General features: G+C 33.6%; 1 protein-coding gene across 3 annotated transcripts in view; it reads left to right on the forward strand.

Annotated features, from left to right (window-relative positions):
• LOC150101484 (uncharacterized) overlaps positions 1–19,475 on the forward strand; it is a 113,087-nt gene that overhangs the window by 29,563 nt on the left and 64,049 nt on the right. Inside the window, exon 1 of one of the 3 annotated variants that reach the window (XM_090400007.1) lies at positions 4,495–4,606. The exons of the other annotated variants lie outside the window; for them this stretch is intronic. The gene's annotated coding sequence lies outside the window, so the exon portion shown is untranslated. Of the gene's footprint in view, positions 1–4,494; positions 4,607–19,475 lie in introns of those variants that run through there. 3 annotated transcript variants of the gene reach the window in all.

Consider the following 19,475-nt stretch of genomic DNA (forward strand, 5'->3'; position numbering starts at 1 on the left):
TATATTTGACATTACTAGGGCAACTTCCTTCTCTCAATGACTGCCTTGAACAGGGATGTGAGAGGGGTGAATTGGGGTGACTGCGGGTTGTTATTTTACAGTAAGTCCAGTAGGATATTAGCGAATTAGACCAATCAGCCTTTGAATAGTTCGCATTTCTGTAATTATGTAGATCGAGTAACTGGATTGAAGTTAATACTGAAACGAAGGTTATATTCAGTGGAACTTCGTTTTGGTGACTATTATTCCAAATGAATTCATCAGTATATGCGTATACATTACTTTACCATACATATAAAAGCAAAGTATGATTGTTCATTCACTTGAGCTACTTTTAACGCTTTCAGGATAACAAATGGTTCCAGAATTCACTTTCAGAAATGCTTTGAGTTCATATTGTGTCATTCATAACAGTTTAGTTGGTAGTATTTCCCTTTTCAAGCTCATCTGATCCAACAATGTGGAAACAACCATCCCCTTCAAGTAGTCTTCTAATCGGAAAAGGAAACAAGCTGTATATTAAACATTTAGTGAATGAAAAAAAATAGGCTAGCATAGGAATAATATGAACACATTTAGTTCTTGAACATTGCATTACCTACACAGACATGAAGGGTACCCAGAGTCATTATTCATCCTTCCGTTCACCTTGACACAAGCCAGATGGTGGCCAGCGTCCAGTAACAGGAGTGTGGCAGCTGTCGCTTGTGTGTAATCAGTTCGGGAGGCGCTGACCACAGCAATCATCTGATAGGGTTCATTTGGAATCGGTCATGTGTGACTGTATTTGCTCTAGCGACACGGGGAGTGCTAGTGATGACAGAAGGAGCATCTCAGCATATCTGTCTACAATTTCCTTAGTTTATAAAATACAGAAGTAATTTCTGAAAACTTTTTAGAGCAGTAAAAACAAAAGTGAAGACTTTTTTTACGACAAATCGAAGAATTTGTGAAATGCTGATCACCAGACAACTTGTTTATTCATGAACATGGACTGACTACAGTTAGTTGCTGATGGACCCATTTTCGACATGCTTAAGGAATTGATTCAAGTATTTTGTCAATTTTTTTTTTAAAATTTTAATCGAGGGGAAACATACTAAATATTAGTATAAATGAGAAATTTTATACAAATGTATCTCTGTGTAGGAACTAAGCAAATTTCCCTCAAGTAATAACTTTAATTATATTTCATTACATACCCATCATATTTGAGAAATATATCTCACCATTTAACACTATAAAGATTATTTATATTATTTCTTGAGTATAACATGATAGGTATTAGATATTTATCATTTGTATGCAAGAACATAGGCAAAACTGATTTGTGTAGTCACGACAAAGTACCAAAAGAAAAGTTACACCATATAATTCGGACGTAAACAGGACGTTATACAGAATATATGCTACACTTAACGTTGCAATTAAAATGATGTACAGGAAATAGATGACAGAAAAAAGCAAAGTTAGTATGGTAGGATTCAGTTAAATTTGGAATAAGAGAATATCAAAAACATTAAACTAGCAATAGTAGGTAAGTGTTTTTCAACCAATTTTAACCTGTGGAATTCTAAAATTTGGGAGAGAAAAAAAATAGTTGAGACTAGACCACAGATGAATTCGAAGAGAAAAAGTGAAGAGATGACATTCAAAAGCAGAATCATATTAAAAATGAAGATATCAGAAAGGAACTCAACATCGTCAGCATTCAACATGCATGAATGTGGGCGATAATCTAAGGTAGCTGAGAGGTAGGCTTAGCAACAGTAACATAGATTTGACATGAACGATTCCGAGTAAAGACAAAGATATAGGTAGATTGCAATCGTCCACCCAGAGGCGGTGATCAAAACGTGAAATTTGACTATATTGGAGAATTGATAATTCATTTGGAAGGCAATCGTCTATAGAAATGCAAGCAATAATATTACTGGCTTCCTATCAACGATTCGCCATACAAATTGAATATAATTAAAGAATATTTATGTAATACTATTATATCCTGTGTACCATTTTGAGGACACATATCAGGAAATGAGCAAAAATGTGAAGCGAGTCAAATTTTAATAGCAAATCTTATAAGACAAAAAGTTTTAAAACCATAACCTTAATGGTATGTTCTGAAATATTTTGACTTTTTTCGCTCTTTCAAAATATAGAAATTTGCAACTGGTGCTCTCTCGATTTTGAGTTAAAACATGACCTAGTGTGACAAGTTAGTGGGTATTTTGATTATCAACTATCGTTTAGTTTTTCCCTTGACATCTCATCATACCCACTTGATCCACAACAATGTAATTGCTATGTAAAGCGCTTGCATAACCTCCAGATTTGCAAAAGAATGGCAAATTCTAGACAAATCGACCTGATTCATTCGAATTTTACTTACAGTCGTACTTTGAACGTATTCTATTCATTAATGTAACCATGTATCATGTCAAATGTCCTGAGCCTAATACATGGGTCCGATAACCTTTTTATCCAGAGAATGTCGGAAGCCTTTTTACATGATTAAATAATGGTATTTGAAGTAGCCAGTTATTAGTAACTCCTGCATAGGAAATTCTATAGTTGATGATCGCAATTATAACGCATTGCTGACAGCATGTCCAAATTGTGTATTTACCTGGAATATAAAGGTATCAGTGTCCAATTAGAGTTCAGGCAGATGGTGTTTCCTGTTTTCATATCACGTGACCGGTTGTAACGTGATTTCTAATTCTGTTTGTAATATGAAATGTGCACATCGAAGTTCCTAAGATCAAGCTTTGTCTTTCGTTCATTTAAAAACGTTCTCAATGTTTTATCTTACTGGATACGTAAGTTCTTTTTATTTTCAGTTATAATCTTTTTTTTTTTTCCTTTTAACTAGATTTTCACTTCAATTAGAGAATATTTAGTGTTTTGATCACTTAGTATACCAAAATATAAAATTTTCAGTGATGTATAAAACTGATCGTATAATCAGTTGGCATATTTTATGGCCTATAAGTATTCACCCCCCCCCCCAAAAAAACACCCTTTTGTCATCCGGAAATTGGATATTTTATTACTTTCTTTATACTTCAGTACGATAACGAGAGGACATAAAGTTAAGTGCGATACGCTCGGGTTATCATTATATAATCATCGTTACAAAATACTCAAATAGTTTACTTTTTTTTTTTTTTTTACCAGGAAATGATTTCGGGTATCGTGTAGAAAGATGCTACTTATCAACAAACACACGTGCAAAGTAAGTTGCACAATGGCGTAGGTGTTAATGATATTGGATATCACAATAGCACAAGTGGTATTTGACACCAGGACTAATGTGAATTTTTTTTTTTTTAATAACTAGTGCAATCGCACTTTTGATAACACGAAAATATGACTTCCATTTCCAGGGAAAAACGAACAGGACACTGTTCAAAACAGATGTGAGGTAATTGTTTTGCACTAAGTATAAAGGACAATGCACTGATGGGCTATTCTAAGGTGAATTATGTAAATTTGCCCGCTTTAGAATTAAAATTTTGCTAAAATCCTGGTATTTGTATTAATAGGATAATTTGAGCTTTCATTTGCTGTTGGGATCATTATCACAACACTGGTGCATCAGAAGAATATTTTAAATATTGTACAAAATAATCCCTTTACAGGATTTTGCCTTCTCATTGAAGCCAACAGTAAAATACTAGAAAAATTTCTTTTAGACCTTAGTTTAAAATTCTGTGAATACATAACTAAATACTGCTTAAAATGATCGTTGTCATGCATGAAAATTATGCAATTATGGCTTATAAAGAGATTGCAAATGACGTAAAAAGATTAACGGATTTTTAATTTGACATTTTTGTTAGCAAGAACTGAATCTGTATTGTAAATCTTGGATATAAACACGTCATATGATAAGCGAGAACCTTGTTGAAGAACGAACAGTAATCTTGATTTAAAACAGAATGACAGTGTCGCGTGCCTAAGTGCAAACATGTTAGGGATAAAAAAAAAAATCCTTCAACTTCAAGAGTTATTTAATATTTCGATGTTTTACATACCGCATACAAAGAAACGAAATTCCAGGGTGCGCTACTGTTCCCTGCGCTACGCAGTCGTTTTTTCGTTTCAAGGAAAGCCTCTTTTATATTTAAAATTACTTAATATATGTAGTATATTGTTATTGTTATAACTATATACTACAGTAACTGTTATAATTAAATTGCATCTCGATTTTTTAGTTTGTCTAATTTAAATTTACATCATAATTCTAATCCACAGAAGTTCCTTATGTCACATAAATTGTTTTTATTTTTTTATAACAAATTTGGCTTTTCATTACGTTTAACTACTTTTGGCGTCTGCTCTCAGTCGAATTCATCTTAAAACTGGCTTTCGCTATTTATCGTAATAATCATATATTTTTTGACAACACTATTGTGGATACAAAGCACTGTAAAATATGACTAAACAGTTAATGAAGTGACAGATATTTGAGTCGGCCGTTGACAGGACATTACAGATAACGCTATCTCCAACAAAGGAAGTCATATTATGAAATGCTTCTGACTCTACAACTACAGAATATTCCAGGATATAGCAGCATGTAAAGTAACAGGCTTAACTAGTAAGTGTTTTTTCGGAAAATTTTTAGGAGAGGCGCGTGCTTGATATTATATATATAATATTGCTTTACTGCTACAAGAATGTACTGTATTGGAACCTTTCAGATTTTTCGATAAGTACCTTTTTTTTTTTTTTTTTTTAAATTTAGTCTATAGTTTTTTTTTTTTTTTTTTAAATCTTGCACCTTAAATTCTATTTTGTCATTTGGTTAAGACAAATGTTCAACTGAAACAATATTTTTTTGTCCATTTTTTGTAACGATTACACCAATTGTCAATCTTAAAAATTTGTATTAAGAAAATTATGAATATATCCTATCGTATATTCTATCATATAACAGATTATATTAATACTAATTAATAATAATAAAAACTAAGCAAATACTTGTTTCACTTTTATGAAAATTCTGTTTCTGATGTGTAGCCATCCCGAAAAATAAGCCATGATCGATCGGTCTCTGTAGCTTCTGTCTGATGCTGGTGTATGTTCATCACAGAAGAAACACGTATTCTGGAGCAGACTCGGATATCGATCTTTGAACTGATATAGCCGCAGTTCAGTAATGTGGGTTTCTACCACTTAGACGAAAGCAAACTCAATTATATGGTTACGCTTAGCTTTCCGTGGTAGGGGAAGAACAAATTGGGAATGGAAAAGCAATGCCGTCTTTCGTTATTGCAATAGGTTTTGCTGAAAACAGAAGTGAGGGGAATTTAAAACTAGTCTGTGGTAGAGAATATGCTTAAAAAAAAAAAAAAAAAAAACTGACGTTAGACCAGTGCTTCCCAAACTTTTAATTTTGCTTCCTGCCTAAAACGCAGGAAACAAAATTTGTGAACCAACACCAATGTGTGAACTTTCCCATTAAAATATAAAAAATAGCAAAGAAGATATAATAAAAATTAAATACGTTTCTTTTAAGATAAAAAAATTCTACTTAGTCTTAAAAGATTTTAAATTTGTTTTCATTATTTCACGGTCCCCCTGAATAAAACCTACGGTCCCCAAGGGGCCGCGGCCCACAGTATGGGAAGCGCTGCGTTAGACGACTTGTGCTTCGGATACCTTGTAATGGATATACATGTCATCCGAATTTGCTTCTATTTATTTAAAGAAATTCATAATTCATTTGGTTTACATCAGAATACGTGACACATCTTGTGACATCAGCCATCCAACTTTTCATTTTTATCAAGCTGTAATGCAAGGGTATGCTTTGATTTACATCTTTCATATAAACACTTAAGGTTTTTTTTTTTAATATACAAAAATGCTTTAGATATATTATGAAGCCTTCAAATTGGGAAGAATAACAATAACCCACACTGCTAGGATTTTCTAATGCAAAAGGCAATTGACTTTTTTTTTTTTTTAAGTTAGTCCCCATCTCAAGAATGAACCATTGGTTCTTCTCCCATCATTAAGTTAATAAGGTTGGGAAGAACTCTCCTTGGTTTGTATCAGTAGATATTAATAATTATATACGTTAATTGTAAAATTTTTCTTTAGAGAAATCTTCAAACTAGAAATTTTTTATTTGAAGGAATATTCTTACTATTACGACATAAAAGATGAAGGCAAAGAATCATATCTTGGTAGCGTGTGTGAGAAAACTAATAGGCCCTCTTCGTTGTGATATCGAAATCTAGCACGACTAAGCGACTGATTTTATCTCCCAGATGAAAGATGTTTGTAAACCGATAGCAACTTGTATCGTAAATTGATTAAAGGAGTTTTATATTTTTATTAATTTTATTTAGTATTTACATAATCCGTAAACCATACTCTATAGACTTAAGCATTGAACTTTATATAAGCCACTTCACGCCTCCAATTTGCCGGTCGATAGTTTCACATCGGACAATAGAATTCATCTCCCACCCAAAAATAGTTAGACATCCGTACCCATAACGGATTCGAACCAGCAACTTGTCAGCTTGTAGAGGATACGCTAACTACTCAGTCAACATTTTGTTAATACTCAGATAATTTGGATAATGCGTTAGGCAATTTATTTATATTAATTTACAGCTTGTCAACTAAATTAATCTATCAGACTGGAGAGAAAAGAATTTGATTTTGTACCATGCGAACACTGAGTCAACCAAACTGAAAACACTCCAGGTTTTTCCCATTTTAAGTTCGTTCTAGGGGTATTGTTAATGTTTCTATTTCTCTTTTTGTCAGATGATTTTTTACAGTATAATTCCTGGAACTTATGGCTAATCGGTCTTATTCTGTCAAAATCGAAATATTGTTTCATAATTAAGATAATTTAATAGTTGATTATACCTTTTAGGTAATTGGAGGAATGGTCCTCAAATTCAGATGTTATCTATCACGTTTAAGGCCAAATGTTTACGATTTTTTTTTTTTTTTTTTTAATTTTTATAGTATGATGATTTGTTCTGAAATGTATCATTACGCTTTTTTGGATCAATAAAGACAATACAACAGCTTTTCAATCAATATCTATTTATTACAAGATATAGAAGCTGCTTAGTTCCATTTTTTCCGTTACGTTGATTTTGCGAAAAATCTTTCTTATATTTTCACTGTGTCTCCGCCTTCCCGACAACTTGTTCATATATGAACATTGGGAACCTCGGCAAAATGTCCCTCCACTCAGACGTAGCCATGTCAAACCCATTCTCTCAATGGGTATGACCCGGCTTGGAGGGACCACAGTCATGTCGCGTAATGATACCCACAGCTTCGATCGATTTCCCAATTGAATTGCTCAACGACGGACGTGAGAATATCAAGGTATAATTTAAAGCAAGTTGTCGCATACTTTGAATATTCTTCTACCAATGCCTTTTTTCTTTTGAATATTTATTTCAAAAAAATCTTTTCATAAGAAAATAGGTACTCTTGATTTTGACTTTATTAATAGTCGTCAATACGGTAATGTCTTTAGGCCAATATCGAAAACGCTAATCACACTTTTATAGTACTGTTTTTTTTTCATTTAAAATTTAAATATTAAGTCACTGCTTTAATGATTCTATATCTCTTTAATTATAAAAGATGCAGAATAACAACTCAAAGTTAATTCAGGAGCTTTTCGTTTAACATTATTAAAGAAAATTGCATAAACAATGCAAAAACATTGCAAAAAAAAAAGAAAAAAGTGAATTGTTTGACTAAACGATTTGAGCGCCACACATCATGTAAGAAATATTGTCGCTTTACAGCATAAATAAAATTAAGGTACAGTGACTTGAGACGATTAAAAAAATACTGAAAGCTGAAGTTGGGTGTAGAATCAGGCATTTATCACGTGCTGTTTTGAAACGAGATCACCTTCACTAGGATTTCGTAAATCACCAAGGAGCGTGTTTTACTAAGACTAGTGAACTGTGGCCCCTGTTGGCTATTTCACCAATTAAAGATTATTTGACAAGTTGTACGTATCTTTCTGTTAGTTTGTTTTTAACTTACTCCCTTTTACCGCTTTTCGAAATACCACACAAAGATTTTTTTTTCTATAATAAAAAGCAACTAACTCGCTTTTGTTTTTCTCGAAAATTCTCTGAAGATTTTCTTAAGTTACTTAAGGCGAAACTTTCTTGAGAAAATATTCTTAACGGTTTGCCCTTCACTGAGCTTTGTTAAAAAAAAATAAAAATAATAAAAAAAAAAGGAATGGATGATAGTATAAAATTTTCCTTTATCTTTTAACGAATTTTCGTGGCTTTTCCTCTGGAGCAAGAGTTGGGTTTCTCATCATTTGATCTAAACTTATATTGATATATGAAATTTCAGTATCAAAAGATGGCAGCAAGCTACAGGAGATCTAATTCTAGATTCAAATTGTGAAATAAATTCTTTCATTTCTGGTATTTAAAAAAAAAACAAAACATATACGATATATACTGCATTTAAGTATGTGACACTGCTTTGCTAATGACGATCCGCTCATTAATCGTGAAGTGAATATATGAATCCTTTGTATTTTTAGTTTGCTATTAAATGACTAAATAAAAGACAAAAAAATAAACTTAGTTCATTTTTGAGCCCTCCAGTTTCATAAAATCTTAACTAATATCTTAAATAATAACCCATCATAAATACCAAAATTTGTCTGTACAAAGCCACCAGCCAAGTCATATTTACATGCGATTCAGATATGAAATATCACTCCTCAACGAACAGTTAATAGCTTTGGAACAAAAACGCCTTCAATCAATATTTGAATATACACGCGATCACATTCTTAATACTGCCTTCTTAAAGACAGCCGTCAAAGACCTCCAATAGGCACAATTTAGAGAAAACAGTCGATATGTTTGTTCAATCAAATTAAACATCCATTCTCATCTAGCTCTTGCTCTCTACAGATCAACAAATGGACGCTTTGAAGATGACTCATGAACAATCTGATAATTACTAGTTTGCACATAACAGAGCAACTTAGCTCACCTTCGTTTAATAGACTATATCTGTAAGTTGTTACATGCATATTTATGTATTTCCCTAGTCATACTTGAATAAACTATAATGAATAATGATCTAGTGAATTAAAAAAATTAACTTAAAAATCAGTCTTACTATATGCAGTATTGATGACTGTTCAGAATTGAAGTGTTTTTATAAGGCAACTGCTTTAAAAGAATTTCGCAGAACGCGTGATAGCAAATAAGTCTCTTTAAACAAGAGCTGTAGGACATTAGTTTCTTTTTTTTTTTTTTTGTGATATGCGGAGCATGTCCAAGCTAGTTTTCAATTTGTAATGGTCTGAAGAGCGTGAAAATTTCAGGCTGAATTTATTTGAAAACCCGCTTTTATGTCTAGTCGCCAGGTAATTCAATTTAGATTGGTTACTATTTTTCCACCATCATCATTTCAGCAGAACCCTAGGCTATGTGTTCCTGGATTAGAAACAACCCCTATATTTACATTAGCTCTATTAAAATTTTCCTTTCTACATTTTAAGCGTCACTCTTTTAATGTATAAATGGAGGTCAAAGGTAGTTCACTTCTCATCTGGTATTGCAAAAAATAAATCAAATATACAGAAGTGTTTATTACAATAGCATTCATTTTTTTATGGTTGGCTCAAACATTAAAGGTTGTTGAACTTGTAATACACTAAGACCACGGATGGAGGAAGAAAAGGAAAACTTTTTTTTATTATTTTTTTTTTTATTAATGTTAATTTTGAATACTCCAAGGAACAGCAGGGAAGAAGGGAGGAAGAATGAAACGTCCTTTAAAGTTTAGAGTTGAAATGTGAATAGATAATAGCTGATTTACTGTAGTGTCTGAATAGGTTTTAGAGTGAGAAAACTGAAGATATCCTACTCTGAACAATGGTCATGGAAACGTGTAGGAGCTTAGCAGAAATAAGTCTGAGGGGATGCCATTGAATCAATGAGATAACGCAAGGATCACACACAATCGTTTTTTTTTTCACAGACACGAATTCTTAGCTCTTTTAATGACATTTTCAAATGCAGCAACACATGTGAATGAATGGAATTGATGTACAAGATTAATAGCTATTCAGAAATAGCGCCTGGGAGGACAATTTATCTAACTTTAATGAAGAAATGTGTAGTTTTGGAGGTTAGCAATCCGCAGAAATATCACTGTTAGACTATTGATAACATAAAAAAAAAAAAAGGAATTATTATTCTAGTGAATAACATATTCCTTTCAGTATTGTGAATGTGCTAAGTTGTTTCACTAATTTCTTGTACTTATAAATCTCATTTTTGTGTTTACATATTTGGATTAAAACATGGCTTGTATATTCTGACCAAAACTTGAGTTGATGTTATTGCGTTCGCTGCCACACGTAAGCCATGAAATTAAAACTGCATTATGAATATTGTAGACATTGTCTAAAATGGTTAAGTTAAGTGAACAAAATTGGAATTAGATTCGCAGAACATGTAATGCTGGAATAAGTCCTTGGCTTCCACTAGTAGCTGTCAGTAAATTGGCGGTGTGGCGGTGGTGTGATATCACGTCTTATTTTCTTTTTTTTTTTTTTTAATTTTATTTTTAATAATATGCAATATTTTCATAATTACATTTTCCCTACCTGGTTTGTTTGGTTAAAATTAAGGCCAACTTTGTGGGAAGCCCCCCTCTAAAGATAAATGCCTTCCAAGCAATTCGAAATCTCATCTTTGTGGCAGCAGAGCAAGTATTATGATATCCTTGCTACGACGAATCTATCAAGGAAATCTGTCCCTATAATGAACAACGTAAGTGTTCATTATAGGGACAGATTTCCTTGATAGATTCGCTGTAGCAAGGTATATAGTGGACATTTTCCCTTTATTTTGAAATTAATTTTACAATAACGAAATAAATGGTTTGTATACACAAGTATTTCAAAAATAAAACGTATTACTCTAATTAGCCTATTTGTTAGTATGGAAACATTTTCTAGGTTGATATTTTTCTCAAATTCTGATCAGATTAATGATCTTTAGAAAATCATACAGCAAAACAGCCACGAGCCACACTCGATCTTAACGTAATATATAATGATGTTTACCGACTTAGTGTGCACAATGCTTTCCGTATATTTGTTATTGTTTATAACTAAAGAAAAGGCTCCTGAAAGCTTTATCACTTTATCATTCAAAAACTTTAAAAGGAATAATAAAGTTCTGTCCAATCCATATAATATAAATGCGCATAAATCTCAAAAGTATCCATTGTTTTAAAGCCAAAAATAACAGCGAGCGCCTACGATAATGCAAGCTTCAGTATGAGTTGCCTTGGTATTGCTTTGCTTAAGACGTTGACCTCTCCAGAAATCTGTATATCCGCCCCCTCTTAATTAGTACGTTTTGAGGAATTCAATCTGACAGCTGTTGTGAACTGTAGGCCGTCATCAGCACAAATATCATACAATCCCTAGGTAGACTTTCGATAATCTTTTGAAGCCTAAAGATTTCAGAGGTAAACATTGTTTCTATTCATGGTTCTGTAAGAGAAATATATTTTTCTTTTAATACTTCGCATTATATTTTTCAATATTATTTGGGACGTGTTTTGTGCTTTTAGTGGTATCATCCGAGCAATACTAGCAAATGTAGTGTTTGCTTAGCAGCAAGCATATTACACTTGCTGTCAAATACAGTGGAACCTTGCATAAGTTATATTTTATGTAGTATAAATTTACATATATATTGCAAGAGATAATTTAAAGCTAGCATTAAGTAAATGAAACCCTCAAGGCTGTGTTCAAATTACTGTCTGGGCGATCCGTGTATACAAAATCTGCATAAATCTCAAATGGATTGGAGAATTTCGGATTTTTGATCTCCCGCCTTGAAGGACTTTTCAAAATGCAGAGTGGGTTTTACAAAATGTATTGAGAGGGATTGGAAATTTTTCTAAAAGCTAAATTACTTGTGGTATATTTTTCCCCAGTAGATATAAAACTAATCACTGCCGCTGCATTTCATCAGCTTTCCCTTCTAACACACCAGCCTTTGTATTTTATCTGTTCGGTAGTGAAGTAAGTGAAAACACTTCAGATCATGCCAGCAATCCCTTAAATCCTCGAGTTCCCCCACTTCCAATTAATTTTTGCACCTTTCTGTCCTTTACATAATCAAGTCGATTATGCATTCGAGACTACACACCACTATGGCTTGTTTACTTTCTCTCTACTCGCGCCATCTGCAACCCCCACCATTGTAATACCGCTTTCACTCGCCAGTTTGGGTGCGATTCATCATCTCTTCTCTCGCTCAGCATTGGAGTAACGTATATGCCAATAGGACGGTTCCTGTTTTTCCTTGGGCTTTACCAACTGAATAAGGCGACTGACTCATTTGGAAATCAATACTGGCGACCCCGTCGATCAGCTGCGCACCATGACGTAGCGAACTCACAAAAGATGTCTGCGCGGTTGGTCTGTCTGTGAGGCTTTGCTTTTCCGCTTATAAATTGGCTTGTAAATGAATAAATCCAGAAAAGTTTGTTTTGAACTGGTAGTTGTGTTATTAACAGTATTGGGTAGTTAATATTAACCAATTTAATTATCAACTGGTTCGTTCACTTGGATCAGATAGAAAAAACATTCAAAGGCAATGCTTGATATAACAAAAGAGAATGAAGAGATATCACTATCCTCGAAGTGGATAGTGAGAACGCCTTTTAGATGGAAAGCTGGTTTAAGTTTCTATCATAGGTGAAGATTTTATAACTTTTCTAGCGAAAAGTGAACTAGCTGGTCTGATTTTTTATGATTGTTTTCTTTACATGAAAACCAGCTAGCGATTACACCCAGTTTATAAAGAAATTCTCCTAGCCCTAGTTGCTTTGACCTAATCTCAACAAGCATCGATTCAACCCAGAACAGATTTAGTTTATTAGGGTGTCGCTGACAATTTTCGGTAATTTTGTTTTTCTATATATTTTAATGGCAGATTATTTTTTTCCCCTAAATTTATTTCAGATGTTCTTTGATGTGTTTAAGAAAAAAATTCAAAAAAGCTCAGTGGATTGCCTTCTCTTGAGTAGTTTTTAGAATTGACTAAACTATACCTGAAGCATCGTAATGATTTACAACATTACGAAATACATCTACATATCCAATGCATGACGCAATTCATTTAAACCGAAATACAAACAAAAGGAAGGACGTTTGAACACATACACTGAATCGTAATTCAAATCTTTTCAGAAAAAAAAAAAACAAGGTCATCTGCAACAAGATTCATTAAAGTTAACAAAGGCCACTCAGCTGGATACAGCAATAACAAATTACGACTTCGCAGTCACGGAGGTAAAAACTTACCTGTATTGCGGTAGCTTACTTTTAAAGTTAAGATTTCTAACCGTGATTGTAAAGCCTACAATTTTTTTTTAATTGTGAAGAAGACATTAAAAATTTAAGGAGCGAAATTAGCCTATATTCTTCGCATGTAAGAAATATGCTACGTCTTGAAACTCAAGAACTTCATGCGAGAATTGTATGCCTTGATTTCGAATGCTATTTTTCCTCAAGTTTAATTCACTTAGGTTTTTAGGTGAATCAACGAAGATTATCAGAATGCAAAGAAAATTGTACAGTTTTTGAAAAAAAAAAAAAAAAAAACCTCTGCAGATGACAAGTGATCCTGAGATAGATTTAAATCTTTCAAATGAAGACATTTTCTAAGATGAACATTTTTAATGGGCGTAGGACCCTGGGTTGTTGAATTCACAAGTGAAATGTTTTTCGTTTTTATAAGGGACCCAATAATGCTGGTGTTTTTATGGTACTCTTAAAGTGACATCTAAACCATTCAGTTGGTGTTAGAGATGTCTGCATTCGAATAAGACGATTTAGTACGTTCTTATACCTATGGAGAACACTTCGCAGAACGGCTTTATTTCACTGTAGTAAATTTTCCGTTTTTTTTTTTTTTTTTTTTAGTGATAACCTGAAACAAAAGTTTTCTGTTCTTATACAACAATCCTACATCTAGTTATTCTCAACAAAATTGACTTATGCAGTTCTTTATCGTATCTTCCCTGACAGCTTTGTTTTTATATAGTTGTTATATGTTCAGAAACCCTCTTTGTTTGCAAATCTTTTCAATTCATTCTTTGTAGCGTAGCTTACTCTTTCTTTTATACACTTTATGCAATTTAGAAAACAGGAAATCGAACTATTTTTAGAATGGTTCCAACGGGGAAACTTCCACCATTTGTTAGTGATATAATGCAGACTCATGGAGAACCTACCAGTATAATTGAGTGCGGGGAGCACATTAATCACTCGTTTTTAAGAATGGGCGAAAACTGACATGACACAACTGTTTATTTGACCGTTACAACTGGTTTGTCTAATTTGAACTTTGACAACACTCAGGTCTATTCATAGATTTCGCTATTCCCATGAGGAAATGGACAATTCTTGTTTATTTTTGATACTCTAAAAATAACTCCATAAGAATTTTTAAACGCTCACAAAGCTGTTTTATCTCTTCAAAAATTCGTGCCCTTCAAAGAAGACACCTTGGAAGGACTTGTAGAAAGTGTTTATATTCATGATTTATTTTTATCGTCCAATTCACAGAAGCAGTCTAGCTATTGTTTTATAAGTTCTTTCGAAGTGCTTTTCAAGGCGTACTTATTCATTTTTAACATACCTGTTAAAAAAAAAAAAAAGAAAAAAAAGGCAAACTGATGGCGCCATCTGTCGACTTTCTTATGAAGTACAAGCCATTATGTGGTTGTAGGAGAGAAAAATTTATGGAAAAATGCTGTGAGGGTTATTATAATTCGATGCGTTTTTAAACCAATAAACCTAATTTTGTCACTTATTTCATCCCTTATTGATTTCGAGTATATTAACCATGGATAGGTCTTAAAATTCGATACTTTGTTTCACTTTAGCCCTGTAAAATCCCAAGTTTAGTTTCAATGACACTCGGAATGGTAAAAGTGTCTTATATATTTTACACCTCACGTGCTGAATGCTGTCTGAGAATTAATGTATCAATGTCAGGCCATTGGCGATTATTCTAGTATGTTGCGTGACTATTTCGCATTCTCTATTTCCCCCCTTTTGAGATTTCGCTCCTCTTCCGACAGTCACCCCAGCTGCTTGACATGTGCGAGGTAGACAGACTACCATTGAATGGGTACGTTCAGTTAATAGACTGCGAAAAGCAATATTTGTCAAATGGGGTTACTCTGAAGTTATGGTGTGTCGGCCACGAGGAAAAAAAAAAGAAAAAAACTTGGATAGCCTACCAAGTGAAGGATTACATAATTCTTCACTCCCCTTCTCGTTCTTTGTGTGATAGTGTACTTTTATTCAATAGTTGTAGATATACATCTCTATCATATTTTCAAGCGAAGAGTATAGATATTTCACTAAATAAAAGGATGGACGAAAGATAGCTCAGCATTTCACAGCGTGTCTGTATTTAAATTTATGAGGACTTGTGTTTTTCTTCCTCGTTGTTTCAGAGTTACTCTGGTGTGAAGTTAATTCTTCTTTCAGGAATTTTTCTTTACATTTATAAATGCTTTGATTTATAATAAAATACATTTGTTTTTAACAATCAACTTCAATAATGTTTGAGTAGAACCTTTTGTTGCCATAGTAACAAAAGTTCTGCTTACTTGGCCATTTGCGACTGATATGTTAAAAATCGGAAGAATCTATTTTACTCCAAGTGCTTTGGTGTGTTTTCGCCAATCGTGGCCCCACCCTTGTGACTTGAGGCTAATCCGGTTGCAAGGCGATTGCACGTGCAATGAAGACGAGCGCAGTTTTATTTCTTTATTTTTTTTTTATCGTATTGTCATGCTTTTTTTTTTGTTTTAAACTCGAATTACCTCCTGATTTGGCTTTAACAATATAATTCTGTTATTTCTTTCGTTTGTGAGGGGGGGATACAATAAAAAAAAAATTAAATGCTAAAAGCTGCCTATGGTGGAAAATTGCAGCGAGCAGGTAAGCTATTATTATGATCAGTCGGTTAGTTAGCTAACTCACTTAGCGGCGTCGAACCCATTAGCGACCTTACTATTTTATTTATTAATATCCATACGTAATTTCTCCACCACTTTACTAAAAAGCTAAACTGTGTTGTGTGCGCTTTCCATTCATTATTGATAACGTAATTGATAGTTTTTGTTTTCTGTTACTTTTCACATGGTTAGTCTTTTAATGTTGGTTTTCATTTAATCTTTAAGGGAGTTTTTCAATTTATTTAAGTGGACGATGTCATCTACTCAAAACAACAGAAATCGGTGTTAAATCCGCTTTCGTATTGATTTATTAATAACAATGGAGATGATGTGCCTAATTTTAATTCCTGTATATCCTTCAGTTCTAAATACTGACTTATAAGCTCAGTATATGGAGCTTTGAATTATAAGCTTGAGTATTATTGGCGATTTTGCTAGCACATCTTATACATGCATTTTTAAGTATTAATTTATAAATGTACTTGCATAAGTCACGTTTAAGTCATTCAAGTGGAATATCGTATACTCCAAATCTTTGTCACATTTGAATATTTTATTTTTGTCTAGTCATCTGTTTCTGAATAGTACTTCATTTTGAAACTGAATGGGCACAATTTTTTTTTTTAATTTCAAAATCTCCTGCAAATTCAGATATTAAAGATCCGTTTAGAGATATAGTTATCGCCAACAATCTTTATTGTTCATTTGTTGTCTTCACATGAATTTGTCCATCTCTGCACATGTTTTATCACTACATAGGTAATAAAGATAATATCTCGTTCTTCCTACTTATGTTCAGTATCATAAAGCAATTAAATCTTTTTTCGTTCAAACTATTATTTTTAATATTTTTATAACAGCTGTAACGAACCGTAACTATCCATTAAACTTGGGATACTTCGCTAATCTACGTTCTATAAACAATCACCCCAGAATTGACCGAGAATAGGAAATATCACTATAAACCTGTGGGCTATTTAAAAAGTATCTGGAAAATAAATGATAGACAGATTTTTATCTTTTACCGAAACGAACAAACCAGGGTAATTACATGGTGATCATTTTCCTCCATAACCAAGTAGCCTAGGCGTGAATTTATTCAGCGAAAACACAGTTTTATTAATCTTACTTATACATAGCAATACATGAGTTTGAATCCTTATAATTATCAACTATAGCCACTTAAATAAAGCGCAGAATTTCAGCTGGTAGCAGTTACGTTAAAATTTGGTAAAGTTCAGATGTCTTTCTCTTCTGTAGATGGCCCATCTCCTATTGTAATCTGTTATCGAAATGGAAACTGCTTGGTGTGAGCAAGGCGAATATTATATATATATATATTAATCTCATGGCATCGGTGATATTCAGAGACTAGATACTGAGTAGTTACATGGATTTTTCCATTCCATTTTAAAATGCTTCTTTGGACCTCTGTTTCTCATTGTAATAACACCAACTGTTGCAAGATTGCCCATGCGCTCTAGTATTACTCCTATTAAAATCATACATAAGATTGCTGTAATGATCTGGGTTACTTTTACAACCAACCAATACGGTTTTCATCAATATTTTTGACAACTTTTGAGTGCCGATGAAAGGGTTCTGTTATGTGGTTCACTTTTTGACTATTTTACGAATCCAAAACAATACTGTAAATTATCCTATAACTGCAGAAAGGGCTCAAGTTATTGACTCTAGCAACCAATCTTTTTATTTGAGTCGAAGTGTAAGTAATTTGTGTAAAGAATCAAAAACATTTATCCGTCACAATTTGCGCAATCCCGAGTTCAATGCACTTGAAATTGTATGTATAAAATTGTGTCCATAACAGCATTATTAGATACGTAACTATGATATACATGATCTATACATTCGTTAGCTTAATGAATGACAGTATTAATTGCATTTTAAAGTAACAACAACACAACCTTCCTGTATGGATGCGGTTAAAGCCCTGAAATAAGCGATGACAGGATCTGTGTGGGCCGAGAAACATCCGGTTTATCCCAGTGCGGGAAAAAAGGCTGGAACATCCATCAGGAGGGATGTTTATTGTCTGCCACGAATGCCTTCTGAGCTTGCAGACGCAGTGATAAGAACCATGTTTTTGGTTGTCTGACCTCTATCGCTGCAGTGATAAAACGCAGGGCGCGTGCCCGGTGTTCGAGGCTGTCTCACGTGTCTGCTCCCACCATAGAGGGGGAAGAGGGAGAGGATTGAATGCACGAGACGGCAGGAAAATGAAAAGAGGGGTGGGGAAAGCTTAGAATTTGAAATAGCTTTTGCTATATAACCAGCATTTTTTTAAAAACTATTTGCGATTCCTCAGTCATATGTTATGGATTATTAAAATATTTCCCAAAATTTTCTTGAATTTCGAAAAAGAGAATTTTTTTTTCTTCTTCAAAACTGTATTTTAAACGTCAGATAGGCGGAGCCTCATTTGCCATCCATCTAATATAGTTAGACATCAAAACACTGGAGTTTGTTCAGATGTGTCGAGCTTCAGCAAGGTCTGGTCAGTCTATTATATTAGCTTGTAGCGGGGGGGGTAGTCCGAAGTGAATTAATGTACTCGGGAATCACGGTGTGATGTCCGGATCCAATAATATCAGATTTATTTCAGACTTGGTTATTCATCAAATAACCTGCTCGCTAGTAATAAATTGGACTAAACATAACGGTTTCGAAGGCTTCAGATGGACTATCCAATAATCTCGCATCCCATATTCTTCCAGATGTAGGTACTAGTTTAAGACGGAGGGTCCACCGCCGTGTTTCTAGAAGACTTGCTGAAATTCTCCATCTGTGTCCACTTATCTTAAACAACCATGAAAGGTAAGCCAAGTGAAGAGAAATGATTACATGAGGGACACACACAAAGGAAAAAAAAAAAAAATCTATAAATATCCTAAAATTTTCCAGATCTAATTCCCAAATATATGCTGTCTCCTACTTTGGTGTCAAACTCACCAAACTACATTTATTTTACAGTTTCCCATTCAACGAAATAAATCAGTTATAAATACGAAATATTATATTAGTAGACTTCGTTTATTATTATTATCCATACTAAGCATCACCAGCGACACTTGGTATGGATGCTTGGTACTCTAGCAATTCAGATCACGATCGATTATTTTTCTGGGGAGTGGGAGAACGTTAATAACCATTTTTACTGCATGTGGGCTGGCATTATAAGAATGCCAAGTGGAATGATTGTTGCGATTTTTTTTTTTTTTGCTCGTTTTCTTGGGCGGATTATCGTTTGTTCTTCTGAACACTTATTTGCATTAAATGCCTCACTGCAACAAATCGTAGTTGGGGGGGGGGAAGAAACATTGACATGCGCAAATTTTCACATTCCATTTCCCTTCTCTTAGCGGAAAGACTGGTTAAATTCTCGCTGTAGTAGGAATGAAATG

Source organism: Typopeltis vanoorti, chromosome 11, assembly GCF_054136105.1.
Source record: "Typopeltis vanoorti isolate ZY-2024b chromosome 11, IOZ_Tvanoo_1.0, whole genome shotgun sequence".
In the NCBI taxonomy this organism is placed as follows: domain Eukaryota; kingdom Metazoa; phylum Arthropoda; class Arachnida; order Uropygi; family Thelyphonidae; genus Typopeltis; species Typopeltis vanoorti.